The following is a 14,705-nucleotide window of genomic DNA, read 5'->3' as shown; positions in this document are numbered from 1 at the left end:
CCCTTTTCTCTCTCTCCTGCCACCATGTAAGATGTGCCTGCTTCCCCTTCACTTTCTACCATGATTGTAAGTTTCATGAGGCCTCCTCAGCCATGTGGAACCTGGAGTCAATTAAGCCTCTTTTGTTTGTAAATTACCCAGTCTCAGGTAGTATCTTTATAGCAGTGTAAAAACGGACTAATACAAACAGTATTTACAGAAAAACTGAGAAGACAGTACAGAGTTCCCATATACCCCCTCAACCAGTGTCCCTGATTATTAACATTTGACATTAGTATTATACTTTCATTAGAGTCAATGAACCAGTAATGATCCATTATTATTAACTAAAGCCTTCAGTTTATTCAGATTTTTTAAAGTTTTTATCTAATACATATACAGATATATATAAATATGTGTGTGTATATATATATAAATATGTGTGTATATGTGTGTGTGTATGTGTATGTGTGTGTGTGTATATATGTATGTGTATGTGTGTGTGTATATATATGTGTGTGTGTATATATAGATATATATAAAATTCCAGGACCCCATCCAGGATCCTATATTAAGTTTAGTCATCATGTCTCCCTAGGCTCCTCTTGGCTTTGACAGTTTCCCAGATGTCCCTTGTTTTTGACAACCTTGACAGTTTGGAGAAGCCCTGGTCAGGTATTTTGCACATACTCCTCTACTGGAAACTTGTCTGATGTTTTTCTCATGGTTGGATTGTGGTCATGGGTTTTTGGAAGGAAGATCACAGAAGTAGAGTGCCATTTTCATCACATCAGACCATGGGTACATATAATAAATGTGATTATCACTGTTGATATAGACCTCGATCAGTGGGCAAAAGTCATGCTTGTCAGGTTTCTCCACTCTAAAGTTACTCCTAGCCTTGGCCATTGGGAGTGTTTTCGGTTGGCTCTTGCATTTCTTTGATATACTACCCATAATGTAACAGTAGTGGGTTGGTTGTTTTTTTTGTTTTTGTTTTTGTTTTGAAATTCCTTACTTTCTGGCACTACAAGATGCTCCAGGTTCATCTTGTACATTGCCAGCCGTGGTCCTAGACTAAACCATTTCTCCAAGGATCCCCAATTCCTTTTTTGGAGCATGGTTATTAGAAGGCAAGATTTGGGCACTATTTACTACTTGTGTCCTTTGTTTATTTCTAGTCCCTGTCAGTTAACAGAGCAAGGAAATATATATGTGTATATTAAAACTGGAGTATAACCACATATCTATAAAGTTTTCTATATTTAACCATCTGAACCTGTATTAAGCTGAACATAAGTTCATGCTAATGTCTCCAATATGAATTCATTACCACATGGATCATTTTAACCCTATCACCTTGCTAAACTGTGAATTCCCACTCCAACAATAAAAAGTTTGGCTTTGACCATCTCCCATTTATGTACTTAACCGCTTAATTTCAGTATACCCATATAGCAGTGTCAAAATTGTTAACGTGAAGCACTGTGGGAAACAACTTTATAAATTAGAGTACAGTGGTTATGTGCAGTTCTCTTTGCCTTTATTCTAACAGACTCTACTCATTTCCAAAGTTACTTAAGTCAAAACTTTTTCCCTCTACTCTCTTCACTGAGATTGTTACATACATCTGTAATACAGTTAGATTCTCCTGTCATAGTCTGCATTCCTTTCTGGAATCCCCCAACCTATTAAATAATTTTTTAAAAATCTGGACACATTACGGTTCATTCTTTATGCTGTAAAGTTCTATGGGTTTTGACAAATGCATGTCATACATCCACCACTACAGTATCATACGAAATAGTTTCACTGCTCTAAAAATTCCATGGGCTTTACTTGTTCATCTCTCTTTCCTCCCCCAAACCTCTGGTGACCACTGACCTTCTTTACTGACTCTACAGTTTCATCTTTTCTAGAATGTCATACAATTGGAACCATAAAGTATGTAACTTTTTCAGACTGGCTTCTTTTACTTAAAAATATACACCTAGAGTTCATCCATGTATTTTCATCTCTTGATAACTCATTTATTATCATTGAATAACATTCCACTGTACATTTGTAACATAGTTTGTTTCTCCACTTATTGAAGAAAGCTTGGTTGCTTCCAGCTTTTGGTGATTATAAATAAAGTTGCTGTAAATATTCCTGTGCAGGTTTTTATGTGAACATACATTTTTAAATCAGTTGGATAAATATGTTGAAGTGCAACTGCTGGATCATATGGTAAAACTATGCTTAGCTTTGTAAGAAACTGCCAAACTTTTCTAAAGTGGCTGTACCATTTTGCATTCCTGCTAGAAGTGAATGAGAATTTCTGTTGCTCTACATCCTCTCCAGCAACTGGTATTGTCAGTTTTTTGGATTTTAATTGTTCTAATAGGTGTACAGTGATATGTCATTATTGCTTTAATTAGCAATCCTCTATTGACATATAATACTGAGTATCTTTTCTTTTTTTCCCTTAAATTTCAGTCTTTATTTTAGATACAGGGGTACATGTACAGGTTTGTTACACAGGAATATTGCATGATGCTGAGGTTTAGGGTAGAGATCCTATCACCCAGGTAGTGCGTATGGTACCTGATACGTAGGTTTTCAACCTCCAGTATCCTCCTTTCTCCCCCATCTAGTAGTCTGCACTGTCTATTCTTCCTATGTTTAAGTCCATGTGTGCTCAATATTTAGCTCCCACTTGTAAATGAGAACATGTGGTATTTGGTTTTCTATTCCTGCATTAATTCACTAAGGATTATGGCCTCCAACTGCATTCATGTTGCTGCAAAAAAACATGACTTCACTCTTTTTTAAGGCTGCATAGTATTCCATGGTATATATGTACCACATTTTCTTCATCCACTCTATCATTGATGGGCACCTGAGTTGATCCCATGTTTTTGCTATTGTGAATAGCACAGAGATGAACATACAAGTGCATGTGTCTTTTTGGTAGAATGATTTATTTTCCTTTGGGCATATACTCAGTAATGGGATTGCTGGGTCCAATGGTAGCTCTGTTTTAAGTTTGAGAAGTCTCCGGACTGCTTTCCATAGTGGCTGGACTAATTTACACTACATTTACATTTATAGTGTATAAGCATTCTCTTTTCTCATCAGCTTCTCCAGTATCTGTTGTTTATTGACTTTTTGATAATAGCCATGCTGACTGGTGTGAGATGGTATCTCATTGTGGTTTTAATTTGCATTTCTCTGATGATCAGTGATGTTGAGCATTTTTTCATGTTTGTTGGACACTTGTATGTCTTCTTGTATGTTTTTGCTGCAGTTGCTTTTGAGGACTTAGTCAAATGTTCTTCGCCAAGGTTGACGTTGAAAAGAGTATTTCTTACGTTGTCTTCTAGGATTTTTTTTATAGTTTGATATCTTATATTTAAATCTTTGATGCACTAAGTTAATTTTTATATATGGTAAAAGGAAGAGGTCCAGTTTTAATCTTCTGCATATGGCTAGCTAGTTAGACCAGTACCATTTATTGAATAGGGATCCCTTTCCCCATTACTTGTCTTTGTCAGCCTTGTTGATGATCAGATGGTTATACGTGTATGGTTTTATTTCTGAGTTTTCTATTCTGTTCCATTGGTCTCCAAGTCTGTTTTTGTACCAGTACCATGCTGTTTTGGTTACTGCAGCTTTATAGTATTGATTGAAGTCAGGCAGTATGATGCTTCCAACTTTGCTGTTTTAGCTTAGGATTGCTTGGCTAGTTGGGCTCTTTTTTGCTTCCACATGAATTTTAGAATAGCTTTTCTAGTTCTGTGAAGAATGACATTGGCAGCTTAATAGGAATAGCATTGAACTTGTACATTGCTTTGGGCAATGTGGCCATTTTTACAATACTGATTCTTCCAATCCATTAGCATGGAATGTTTTTCCATTTATTTGTGTTGTCTCTGATTTCTTTCAGCAGGGTTTTGTAGGTCTCCTGGTAGAGATCTTGCTTTTCCTTGGTTAGCTGTATTCCTAGGTATTTCATACATTTATTTTCTATCTGTATATCTTCTTTGGTAAAGTCAGTAGGGAAATGCAAATCAAAGCCACAATACGATACACTGTACCACTTTACACCCAATAGAATGGCTGAAATTAAAATACACACGTACACACACACACACACACACACACACACCAGGAAACAAGTGTTGGTGAACATGCAGAGAAATGAAAACTCTGGCTGGTACATTGCTGGTGAGAATGTAAAATATTGCAGCCTGTATGAAAAGTGTAGTGGTCCTCAAAAAGCTAAACGTAGAATTACCGTATGACCCAGCAATTCTGCTCCTAGGCATATACCCAAAGGAATTGAAAGCATGGACTTGAACAAATAATTATATGTCAATGTTCATTGCAGCATTATTTACCATAGCCAAAAAGTGGAAATAACCCAGGTGTTCATCAACATATGAATGGATGAACAAAATGTATATACATGCAATGAAAATTTATTCAGCTATAAAAAGGAATGAAGTTCTGCTCTGTGCTACTTCATGGATGAACCTTGAAAACACTATGCTAAGTAAAATAAGCCAGACACAAAAGGGCAAATATTGTGTGATTCTACTTATATAAAATGTCTGGAACAGGAAAATTCATAAAGACAGAAAGTAGCTTTGAAGTTACCATGGACTTGAAGTAAGGGAAGTGATGGCTATTAATGATTGGTTACAGATTTTCTGTTTAGAGTGAGAAAAAGTTTTAAAAATGGATAATGGTGATGGTTTTACAACATTGTGAAAGTACTTAGTGCCACTTAATTGTACAATTAAAATTGTCAAAATGGCTAATTTTATGTTATATATATTTTACTACAGCTTATAAAACTACTAAGGTGATATATCCCAAACTGTTGAATTATACAACCTTAAATGGGTGAATTGCATGGTATATAAATTTATTTCAAAAAAATTTTTAAAATAGTTCTTTGCATGTTTTGAATATAAGCCTTTTACTGGACATGTATTATGTAAATATTTGTCCTAGTCTGTGGCTTGTCTTTTCATTCTCTTGGCAGTGTCTTTCACAGACCAGCATTTTCTAGTTTGAATGCTGGGGAGAGAGATGGGGAATAAGATGTCATGGAGTCTCTGACCTGGTCACAGTCAAGCCCTGGAGGGACAATGTTTGCTGGAAGAAGTTGCAGGAACTGTTCTTATAAAAGACACTGTGAGAAAGGGACATAAGCTGCCCCACCTTTATCCCAAGATGAGAAGGTACAAAACATGGTGAAAAACAGAGACTTTTTCTGTGTAGAACTCAGGGTGGCCCTGCTGGAGTGAGGGCTGCTCTGGCACTGGAGCTCCTGGACACACTCAGCTTTCTCATGGGAGGCGCTAGCAACACTGACAATAGTGATCCCCTGAGTGGCTCCATGGGCGGCAGACATCAAGAAGGAAGGGGCCAGAATCCCCATGGGGGGATTGCGCAGGCCTGCTAATGTGACCCCTGTTGAATTCAAGGCTGATCATAGCTGGGGCAACTCTGGTTAAGTCTTTTATCTATACTGAGTCCCAAATAATGCAAGTTTCCTCCTAAAAGTGAAGAAAACTGTGCAGGTGATAAACGAGACCTCAATTATGCTGTTGACAGGCAGCTTCCCCCAGATTTCCTTGGGGAGAGGAAATCCACAAAGGTAGGGAGCATCAGAGCTCCCTTCATTCCTCCGCCACCTCAAAATGATTTCATCCAAAATTATTACAAGCCCTTTGACAGGGAATTATAACCATAGGGAGATTCAAACCCATATATTGATTATCCTCACCTTAGAGGTGTTTTTATCATCAGCTCTAAAGAAGGGACTTTAATGAATATCTAATCTTATTCTAACTTTCCTTACAACCACATTGTGAGGAAGATTTTACAACCTTCCCTTTATAGTTGAGAAGCCTAAGCAAGAGAAGTTACATAATGTTCCTGAGGTTCCATGGCTATTACTTCATACTCTATTGCTTCTTAAACCAGGAGGCATTTTATAATCAATAAGTATATTTGGTGTGATAATTTTTTCCTGATGATTTTCTTTGACTAGAGGTATGTGATAAAACCATTCGTATTCTTGCCACTATAGTGCACATCCTCCCAGGACTTTGGTGAGACGGACCTCAGAAAATGTGATGGGGTGTCAGGGGAGTTGTGCGAAAGGAATGGATAAAAAAAGAAAGAGAGTGGCCGGGCGCAGTGGCTCACACCTGTAATCCCAGCACTTTGGGAGGCTGAGGCAGGTGGATCACCTGAGGTTGGGAGTTCAAGACCAGCCTGACCAACATTGAGAAACCCCATCTCTACTAAAAATACAAAATTAGTCAGGCATGATGGTGCAGGCCTGTAATCCCAGCTACTTGGAAGGCTGAGGCAGGAGAATTGCATGAATCTGGGAGGCGGAAGTTGCAGTGAGCTGAGATCATGCCATTGCACTCCAGCCTGGGCAACAAGAGTGAAACTCTCTCTCCAAAAAAAAAAAAAAAAGAGAGAGAGAGAGAAAAAGAGTGAATGAAAGACTCCTTGGCTACTCCCAATTTCCTCTTTGTTTTGTAATTTTGGATCTTTAAAACTTTGAATACTGGACTTCTTTTGTATTTTTACAAAGTAATAAGGGCAACTTACGATAGAAGAGTGCCAGAGACTGGGCACTTTCACCAAATGCCTTTAGGCAGGTGACTGTTCACTGCCTCGGTAAAGACTATGATAACCTTCCCTTGGTCCAGAGCATCCTAGGGAGGCCCAGGTATCTAATTATGACATCATCTTTGTTAATGATCACCGTGGCTTTTAACAACAGTCCACTTCTCTCTACAAGGAGAAATGTTTTTCTTGGCTGACTGCCACCAACTTCTTTTTTATTTGAGGAAAAGGGATGACTGTTTAGCAACCGGTAATTTCAGGGATTACAAAATAATACTTCTTGAAGCTACTTTTCATCCTGAAGCTAATAATAAGGCAACCTCAGATTTACAAGTCTGCAAAGCAGAAATGCAGGCACTGTAGTTGCACCACGGCCTCCAACATAGGACAAGCACAAGACAGTTCACTAGGGCTTAAGGGGGAAGTGTGAAAACTTACACTTCCCTACAAAAGAAATAAACTTTGGTAATCGGCACTCAGGTGCTTGTTCTGTGTATGTGAAAAAGTCATAGGGTATATGAGGGGTCCGAAGGTAAGAGTAGGGACTGTACAACATGTACAAGTCAGAGGAGTTGAGAAGTTACAGTTTCTGTGTGTCTAGTAAATAGAGTTACAGATTATATTATCTAGTTTTAACAAAACTCTCAATATAGGATAGGTGTCTTTTGAAAAATGGCTGACTCTCACAGTGATATTTTAACCTCATATGCTTGTAGAATTCAGCAAGGACATGCTGGTAGGGACCTGCCTATTGTTACTAGTTTTAAATGTCTTATCTGTTACAGTGCCACTGCTCTGACCTCTCCAAGTCAGGTGTAGTTCCCACCTGCTCTGGATTCTCCCAGGGAACCTTTGGATCTCCTCAAGATCTAACAACCAATGGGTTAATGTCTGGAATAGTAGGAGGCCTTGAGACCCTTCCCTAGCACTAAAGACCTGTGACCATTTAGACTGGTCAGTGCTTATGCTGAATCATTTTAAATCTTTTAACTATCACTCCTGACTTTACCTATTTCATCAGCTTTCCTGAATGACCATTTCTGGTTCAGCTACTGAACTCTACCCATGGGCTTGGCCCTGCCCAAGTTACCAGGATGAAATTTACTGGCATCGGAGAGAGGATATTTCAATAGCTGCCACCATCAAATGGCAGGGTGCAAAGGCAGCAAGCCCCTTAGATGGTGCTTCTGTCCCAGCCTCCTGCTGTTCAGATGCCCGGGCTTCCCAGTGCCCATTCTTTATGTCTGAGTTTGTCCAGGGTTCAGTCTCCCAGTACTGCTTTGTGATCTGCTTAGTGCCTCTAGACCCAGAGCCCTATGTGTACCTGACAATCTCTTCTTGTTCATTCAACAAACATCCATGAGCTCCTACTTTAGGCTAGGTCTGCCATGTTAGGCACCAGGGATTGTTGAAGAGAACAGGTCCTGGTCACTGTCCTCAAGCGTCTACTAGAGGAGACATGTGAGTTAACATACAATAGCAATCCTGGGCCTCTGCCTTGGGCAAGCTGCTTCTCTCACTTATTAAATGAAGTGCTGCCCATTTCATGTGTTGTGGGATTAAATGAAATAATGCAGGTAACATGCTTAGCACAGATATTGGCACATAGGAAGTGCTCAGTGAACACCAGCAGTTCTCCTTATTACTATTAGTATTGTGTTCACGGGACAGGGTGGCATAAGAGAACTCATGAGCAGATGCTGGAGAGGAGCCTTGAAGGATGGTCCAGAGCTAGTCTGGCAGAAGGGGCTGCAAGCCAGCAGCTGAAGTGACATCACCACATTACAACATAACTGCTTGTCCATGGGCTCAGCCACCATGCTGGCCTTTGCGGCCCTATGTGTTCTCCCCACACGCATTCTGGCTGTTGTGCTTTGACTCACACCAGCACCCCTGTTCCCCATTCTCTGACCGCTTCCTCCTCCCCTGCTTCCAACCCACAGTCAACCACCTGTAACCTTCAGGAGGCCTCCCTGCCTCCACCATTCCACACAGCTCTCCCCCTTCTCTCAGAGTCAGTGTCATACAGTTTAGCCATGCAATGTGTCTCCTATTTGATTTCTTGAGTTGTAACCACTAGATAATAAACTCAGGGTGGTGGGGAGGCAGATGCTTTGAAGAAGCTAATGCAAGTTTATTGCAAACAATATTATCATAATCCATAATAACAATGATGACCTTTTATTGGACACCCACTAGCTTGGGTCAGGTACTGAGACAGATACTTTACACTCACCATGTCCTCTCATCCTCTGACTTTGGCAGGAAGGCATGATGATTATTATCCCCATCTTGTGGACTAGGATACTGAGGTTAGAGGGGTAAGTTACTTGCCCAAGGTCACATAGCAAGCTGGTGGGAAAACCAGGAGTAGAACCCAGGCCTAAATATTTCCAAAGTTCTGAGTCTTTCCTCTGAGCTAATCAACAGCTTCAAGACTTGAAAGATTGTAACAGTTGTTGACTGAGTTGGGTTTTTTTGATTAGGGATGTGATTATTTTTACCTACAGAGTCAGGTATCTTAGATTTCAGCTACTGTTGAGCATTCCTCTGTATTTGCCTCAGATCAGTCAGCCCATCTGCAAACAGGTATGTCTGCACCTCTGAGTTCATGCACTTGGCCCACGGCACACACACAGCCATGTTCCCTTTTACCAGCATCATTACTGGAAGGAAGGATTAGCAGACACTGTATAACAGTAAAGGTTTTCTCTTCCATACATCATTACGTCATGCTCTGAACTGACTGTTTATGCTATAACTGGCTTCCTCCATCAATCAACCATGGCAGCATAGAGGGTAGAGCTGTGGGCAATTAGCTCTGAGACTGTACAGTTTAAGCTGATGAGCTATTAGGGGACCAGAAGGCATTTCCTCCTCTTTGGGCATATTCCTTCTTGACTTTATTTGTTTGGGATTTTTATGAGTTAGGGTGATGTGGATTCTGGTTGGAGACAGGAAGTGGGATTATTGAGGCTGCTGTTCTCTGCACTGAACCCCAGCTTTATGAGGGCCCCTGAGCACACTCCTGAGATGGATATATGGGGATCTCAGAAACACAGCATTGGGAAGTCTCCGCAGACATAGACCTGAGAATGGCCTTCCTTCCAGAAATATTTCTGTGATCAGGTGCAATGTTACAGATCCAGAAACACATCATAAATTCCTCAGAGGGGAGTGGAGGATATGCTGCTCATTACTGCCCAGAACCAACCCTAAACCAGCCTAATATCAAAGATTGGGCTCTGGTGCCATGGGCTGGACTGCCTGCAACCTTCCATGTGTGACATACACAGAAGCTCTTGTTCTGGTTAGGAGATAAGATTCAATTTTCCTTCTATGGGATTCAGCCAGTACATGGAGTTGCTGTACTCACACAGCCAGCATGGGGGAGTGGGAAGGGAACTGGATGACAAAGGTTCTGCATTCAGTTCCTCCCCTGGCTGTGTGATACTAGAGAAATCACTTCACTTCTCTGACTCTGCTGCCTTTACTGGGTCATTGTGTCAAAGGAGAATGTTAAAATTCTGTGAATTCAAAGATGGGGTTTTAAAAAGTTTTTAAAAGGCTGTGCGTATTGCAGTTTTAAATCTTTTTAGGTTAAGGGTTACAAGCAATTTGGAATTGCACTTCATAGTCCCTTCCTGACTCTTTTCCCTGCAAGACAGTAAGTTTTTTGAGGTCAGGCACTCTGTCTCAATGAACTGCATGTTCCTTGGCCTCACACAGTAACTGATATAGGATAAGTATTCAATAAATAAGTGGATGGATGGATTCATTCATTTCTTCGACAAAAATGTATTAAGTGTCTTCTGTGTGCTTGGTCCTATTTTAGATCCTGTGGAACCAGCAGTGGAAAGATATAGAAGGTTCCAGTTCTCTGTAGGCTCTAGGTGAGCCATTCCTATAACTAGTTTGTGGCAGCCTGCCCTCACTACACCACACTGTGGCTATTGAGCACTTGAAATGTGGCCAGTACAACTGAGAAATTGAATTTTGTATCTCCTTTAATTTTAATTAAGTTAAATATAAAGAGTCACACACTGTATTGGACAGTGCGGATCTTTCCCACACTGGGGATCACTCCCAGCCTGGCCTAATGGAAAGCATGGGAACTGCGGACTCAGAATCCTGACTTTGGGTCCAGCTCTGGCCACATGGTGGAGACACCCTGATCTACCTTGATGCAGAGTGATGGTTTGTTGTGTGGAGTAGGCTGGGGAGGGCAGGGTAAATAGGAGTTAGAGATGAATGTCATGCAAGGGAAGGGTGGGAGCTTGGCAGGGAAGAGCACTAAGGGCCTGTGACCACACCTAGGAGGCAGCAGGCAGGAGAGGCCTTCAGAGGAGCTTGGGATCCTCATTCTGGCCAGCCCAGCTCCTCCAGAGAAGGGAAGTTTAATGATGTGAGGCTAAGGGGAAACTTCAGAAGAGGCAGCACAACTTTCACAGTGAGTGATTTTAAAAGTTAAGGATGAGGAAACAACTTAACACAAAATGACTGAAAGTAAAATAGAAGCAAATAAAATCCAAGGGACAGGAATTCCTATAACAGGTGGAACAAAGAATGAATCTTTCTTCCCAGAAGCCCTCGTGGGTATATACTGGAAACAACTAGTACATCTCACAGATGGGTTTTGTTGGGCTTTGTTGCATCCAGTAAAGCTCTGAAATAGTCTACAGCCTGGTGTATGAAGGCTCTTATTTGCGGGCAGCCCTGGATAAAATAACTAAAGGGACTTTTTTTTTTTAAACCTCTGGGATACATGTGTAGAGTGTGTAGGTTTGTTACATAGGTACACATGTGCTATGGTTGTTTGCTGCACCTATCAACCCATCATCTAGGCTTCAAGCCCCGGATGCATTAGGTATTTCTCCTAATGCTCTCCCTCCCCTTGCCTCCCACCACCCAACAGGCCCTGGTGTATGTCGTTCCCCTCCCTGTGTCGATGTGTTCTCATTGTTCAACTCCCACTTATGAGGGAGAACATGCGGTGTTTGGTTTACTGTTCCTGTGTTAGTTTGCTGAGGATGATGGCTTCCAGCTTCATCCATGTCTCTGCAAAGGATGTGTTCTCATTTTTTTATGGCTGCACAGTATTCCATCATATATATCTACCACATTTTCTTTATACAGTCTATCACTGATGAGCATTTGGGTTGGCTCCATGCCTTTGGTATTGTAAATGGTGCTACAATAAACATATGTGTGCATGTGTCTTTATAGTAGAATGATTTATATTCCTTTGGGTATATACCAGTAATGGGATTGCTGGGTCAAATGGTATTTCTGGTTCTAGATCCTTGAGGAATTGCCACACTGTCTTCCACAATGGTTGAACTAATTTACAATCCCACCAACAGTGTAAAAGTGTTCCTGTTTCTCCACAGCCTCTCCATCATCTATTGTTTCCTGACATTTTAATAATTGCCATTCTGACTGGCATGAGATGATATCTCATTTGTGGTTTTGATTTGCATTTCTGTAATGATCAGTGACGTTTAGCTTTTTCTCATATGTTTGTTGGCCGCATAAATGTCTTCTTTTGAGAAGTGTCTGTTCATATCCTTTGCCCACTTTTTAATGGGATTGGTAGTTTTTCTCTTGTAATTTTGTTTAAGTTTCTTGTAGATTCTGGATATTAAACCTTTGTCAGATGGATAAATTGCAAAAATTTCCTCCCATTCTGTAGGTTGCCTATTCGCTCTGATGCCAGTTTCTTTTGCTGTCCAGAAGCTCTTTAGTTTAATTAGATCCCATTTGTCAATTCTGACTTTTGTTGCAATTGCTTTTGGTGTTTTAGTCATAAAGTCTTTGCCCATGCCTATGTCCTGAATGGTATTGCCTAGGTTTTCTTCTAGGGTTTTTATAGTTTTGGGTTTTACATTTTAGTCTTTATTTTTTTGGGTGTATATGAATGCTTGTGATTTTTGCACATTGATTTTGTATCCTGAGACTTTGTTGAAGTTGCTTATCAGCTTAAGGAGTTTTTGGTCTGACACACTGGAGTTTTCTAAATATAGAACCATGTCATCTGCAAACAGAGACAATTTGACTTCCTGTCTTCCTATCTGAATATACTTTATTTCTTTCTCTTGTCTGATTGCCCTGGCCAGAACTTCTAAGTCTACGTTGAATAGGAGTGGAGAGAGAGACCGTCTTGTCTTGTGTCAGTTTTCAAAGGGAATGCTTCCAGGTTTTGCCCATTCGGTATGATGTTGGCTATGGGTTTGTCATAAATAGCTCTTATTTTGAGATATGTTCTATCAATACCTAGTTTATTGAACGTTTTTAACATAAAAGGATGTTGAATTTTATTGAAGGCCTTTTCTACAGTGATTAGATAATCATATGGTTTTTGAAGTTCTCATGCTGTGTTTTTCAGCTCCATCAGGTCATTTATATTCCTCTCTAAACCGGTTATTCTAGTTAGCAGGTCCTAGAACATTTTATCAAAGTTCTTAGCTTCCTTCCTTTGGGTTAGAACATGTACCTTTAGCTCAGAGGTGTTTGTTATTACCCACCTTCTGAAGCCTACTTCTGTCAATTTGTCACTCTCTTTCTTCATCCAGTTTTGTGCCCTAGCTGGAGAGGTGTTGAGATCATTTGGAGGAGAACAGGCATTTTGGCATTTGGAATTTTCAGCTTTTTGCCCTGGTTTTTCCTCATCTTCATGGATTTCTCTACCTTTGATCTTTGAGGCTGATGACCTTTGGATGGGGCATTTGTTGGTGGGGGTCTTTTTGGTTGATGTTGTTGTTGTCTTTGCTTTCTGTTTGTTTATTTTTCTTCTAACACTCAGGCTCCTCTTCTGCAGGTCTCTTGCAGTTTGCTGGAGATCCACTCCAAGCCCTGTTCACCTGGGTATCACCAGTGGAGGTTGCAGATCAGCAAAGATTGCTGCCTGCTCCTTCCTCTAGAAGCTTTGTCCCAGAGGGGCACTGGCCTGATGCCAGCCAGAGCTCTTTTTCTGGCGGAGTTCCTATGTGACATATGACTACAGAAGAGTCATAAGTCACAGCAGTCCAGACAACTGCAAGGCTTCCCATGTGGAGGCTTGCCCCTGTAACCTGAGACAAGACTCAGTATGTCAACTTTCTCATAGTTGCTCTTAAAAAGAAGGGGCGGGAAAGTTTTTAAAGTCAATAAAACTCTGTAAAACAGCTGCTGACGAAGTTTTCTTTACAAGCCTCTGAGTTTCAAAGGAGGTACCACTTTAAAAAGCCTTCCATGTGAAGGTATCTGAAAGTTCCAAGGCTGCTCACTCCATTTTCTGTGAACACTGGCAGCATGCAACCCTGACAGGGTGTCCAGCCTAGGCAGGGGCCAACTTGTTTTCAGATGCAGCAAGGTGTGGATATGGACACGGCCTGCTTTCAGTGCATGGGAAGCAGTCATAGTAAAAAGGCATCATTCTCTGCCCTTGAAACATATCTCAAGGTCTTCATACAGCTTCTTCTAACATTTTTAAAATGTGCTTCTACTAACTGTTGGGCCAATGCATTAAACAGCCATTGGAGATAAAAACCCTTTGGAAAATGTGCTCCAGGGTCAACTCCCCATGCTTGCTATCACCACCATCCCAGGTAAGCTTCTGGTTTCAAGTTTCTAGGATAAATGTGGCACAGATGTAGAGGGTCCACTTTAGCTAATGTTCTTACCCTTTTGTCACATTACGAAAGGGAGTTATTTCTATAGACCTTGGTTTTACCTGTTTGGGAAATGGGAATAATATGTACCTCATCTACTTCACAGAGATGTAGATGATTCAGCAAGGATAATGTGCAAGGAAGTGATTTGGAATATAAATATTAAAGGTATTAACAGTGATAGTAATAACTAATGTAGCATCATTGCCCCTTTCTCTGAGGTAACAATAAACTTGAGACTGTTGGCAATCATTTCTGAGAGGCCTTGGTTGCCTTTTAGAGGAGACAAAGATGAAGTGGATCATGTGCTTCCCACCAGGCTGGGTGCAGTGACTCATGCTCCCTCAGAGCTTCATGCACACCTCTACCAGGCTTCAACATATTGCCTTGCAACTATCTATTCATGAGTCTGTTCTCCCTGAAGACAGGGCCATGACT

At 40.7% G+C, this 14,705-nt stretch overlaps 1 protein-coding gene across 2 annotated transcripts in view; it reads right to left on the bottom strand.

Moving 5' to 3' along the window:
• ME3 (malic enzyme 3) overlaps nucleotides 1-14,705 on the bottom strand; it is a 217,448-nt gene that overhangs the window by 117,420 nt on the left and 85,323 nt on the right. The window lies entirely within an intron of this gene.

Source organism: Rhinopithecus roxellana, chromosome 15, assembly GCF_007565055.1.
Source record: "Rhinopithecus roxellana isolate Shanxi Qingling chromosome 15, ASM756505v1, whole genome shotgun sequence".
Lineage (NCBI taxonomy): Eukaryota > Metazoa > Chordata > Mammalia > Primates > Cercopithecidae > Rhinopithecus > Rhinopithecus roxellana.
Note: the sequence above shows the minus strand (reverse complement) of the source record. Positions and strands in the feature narration are given on the sequence as shown.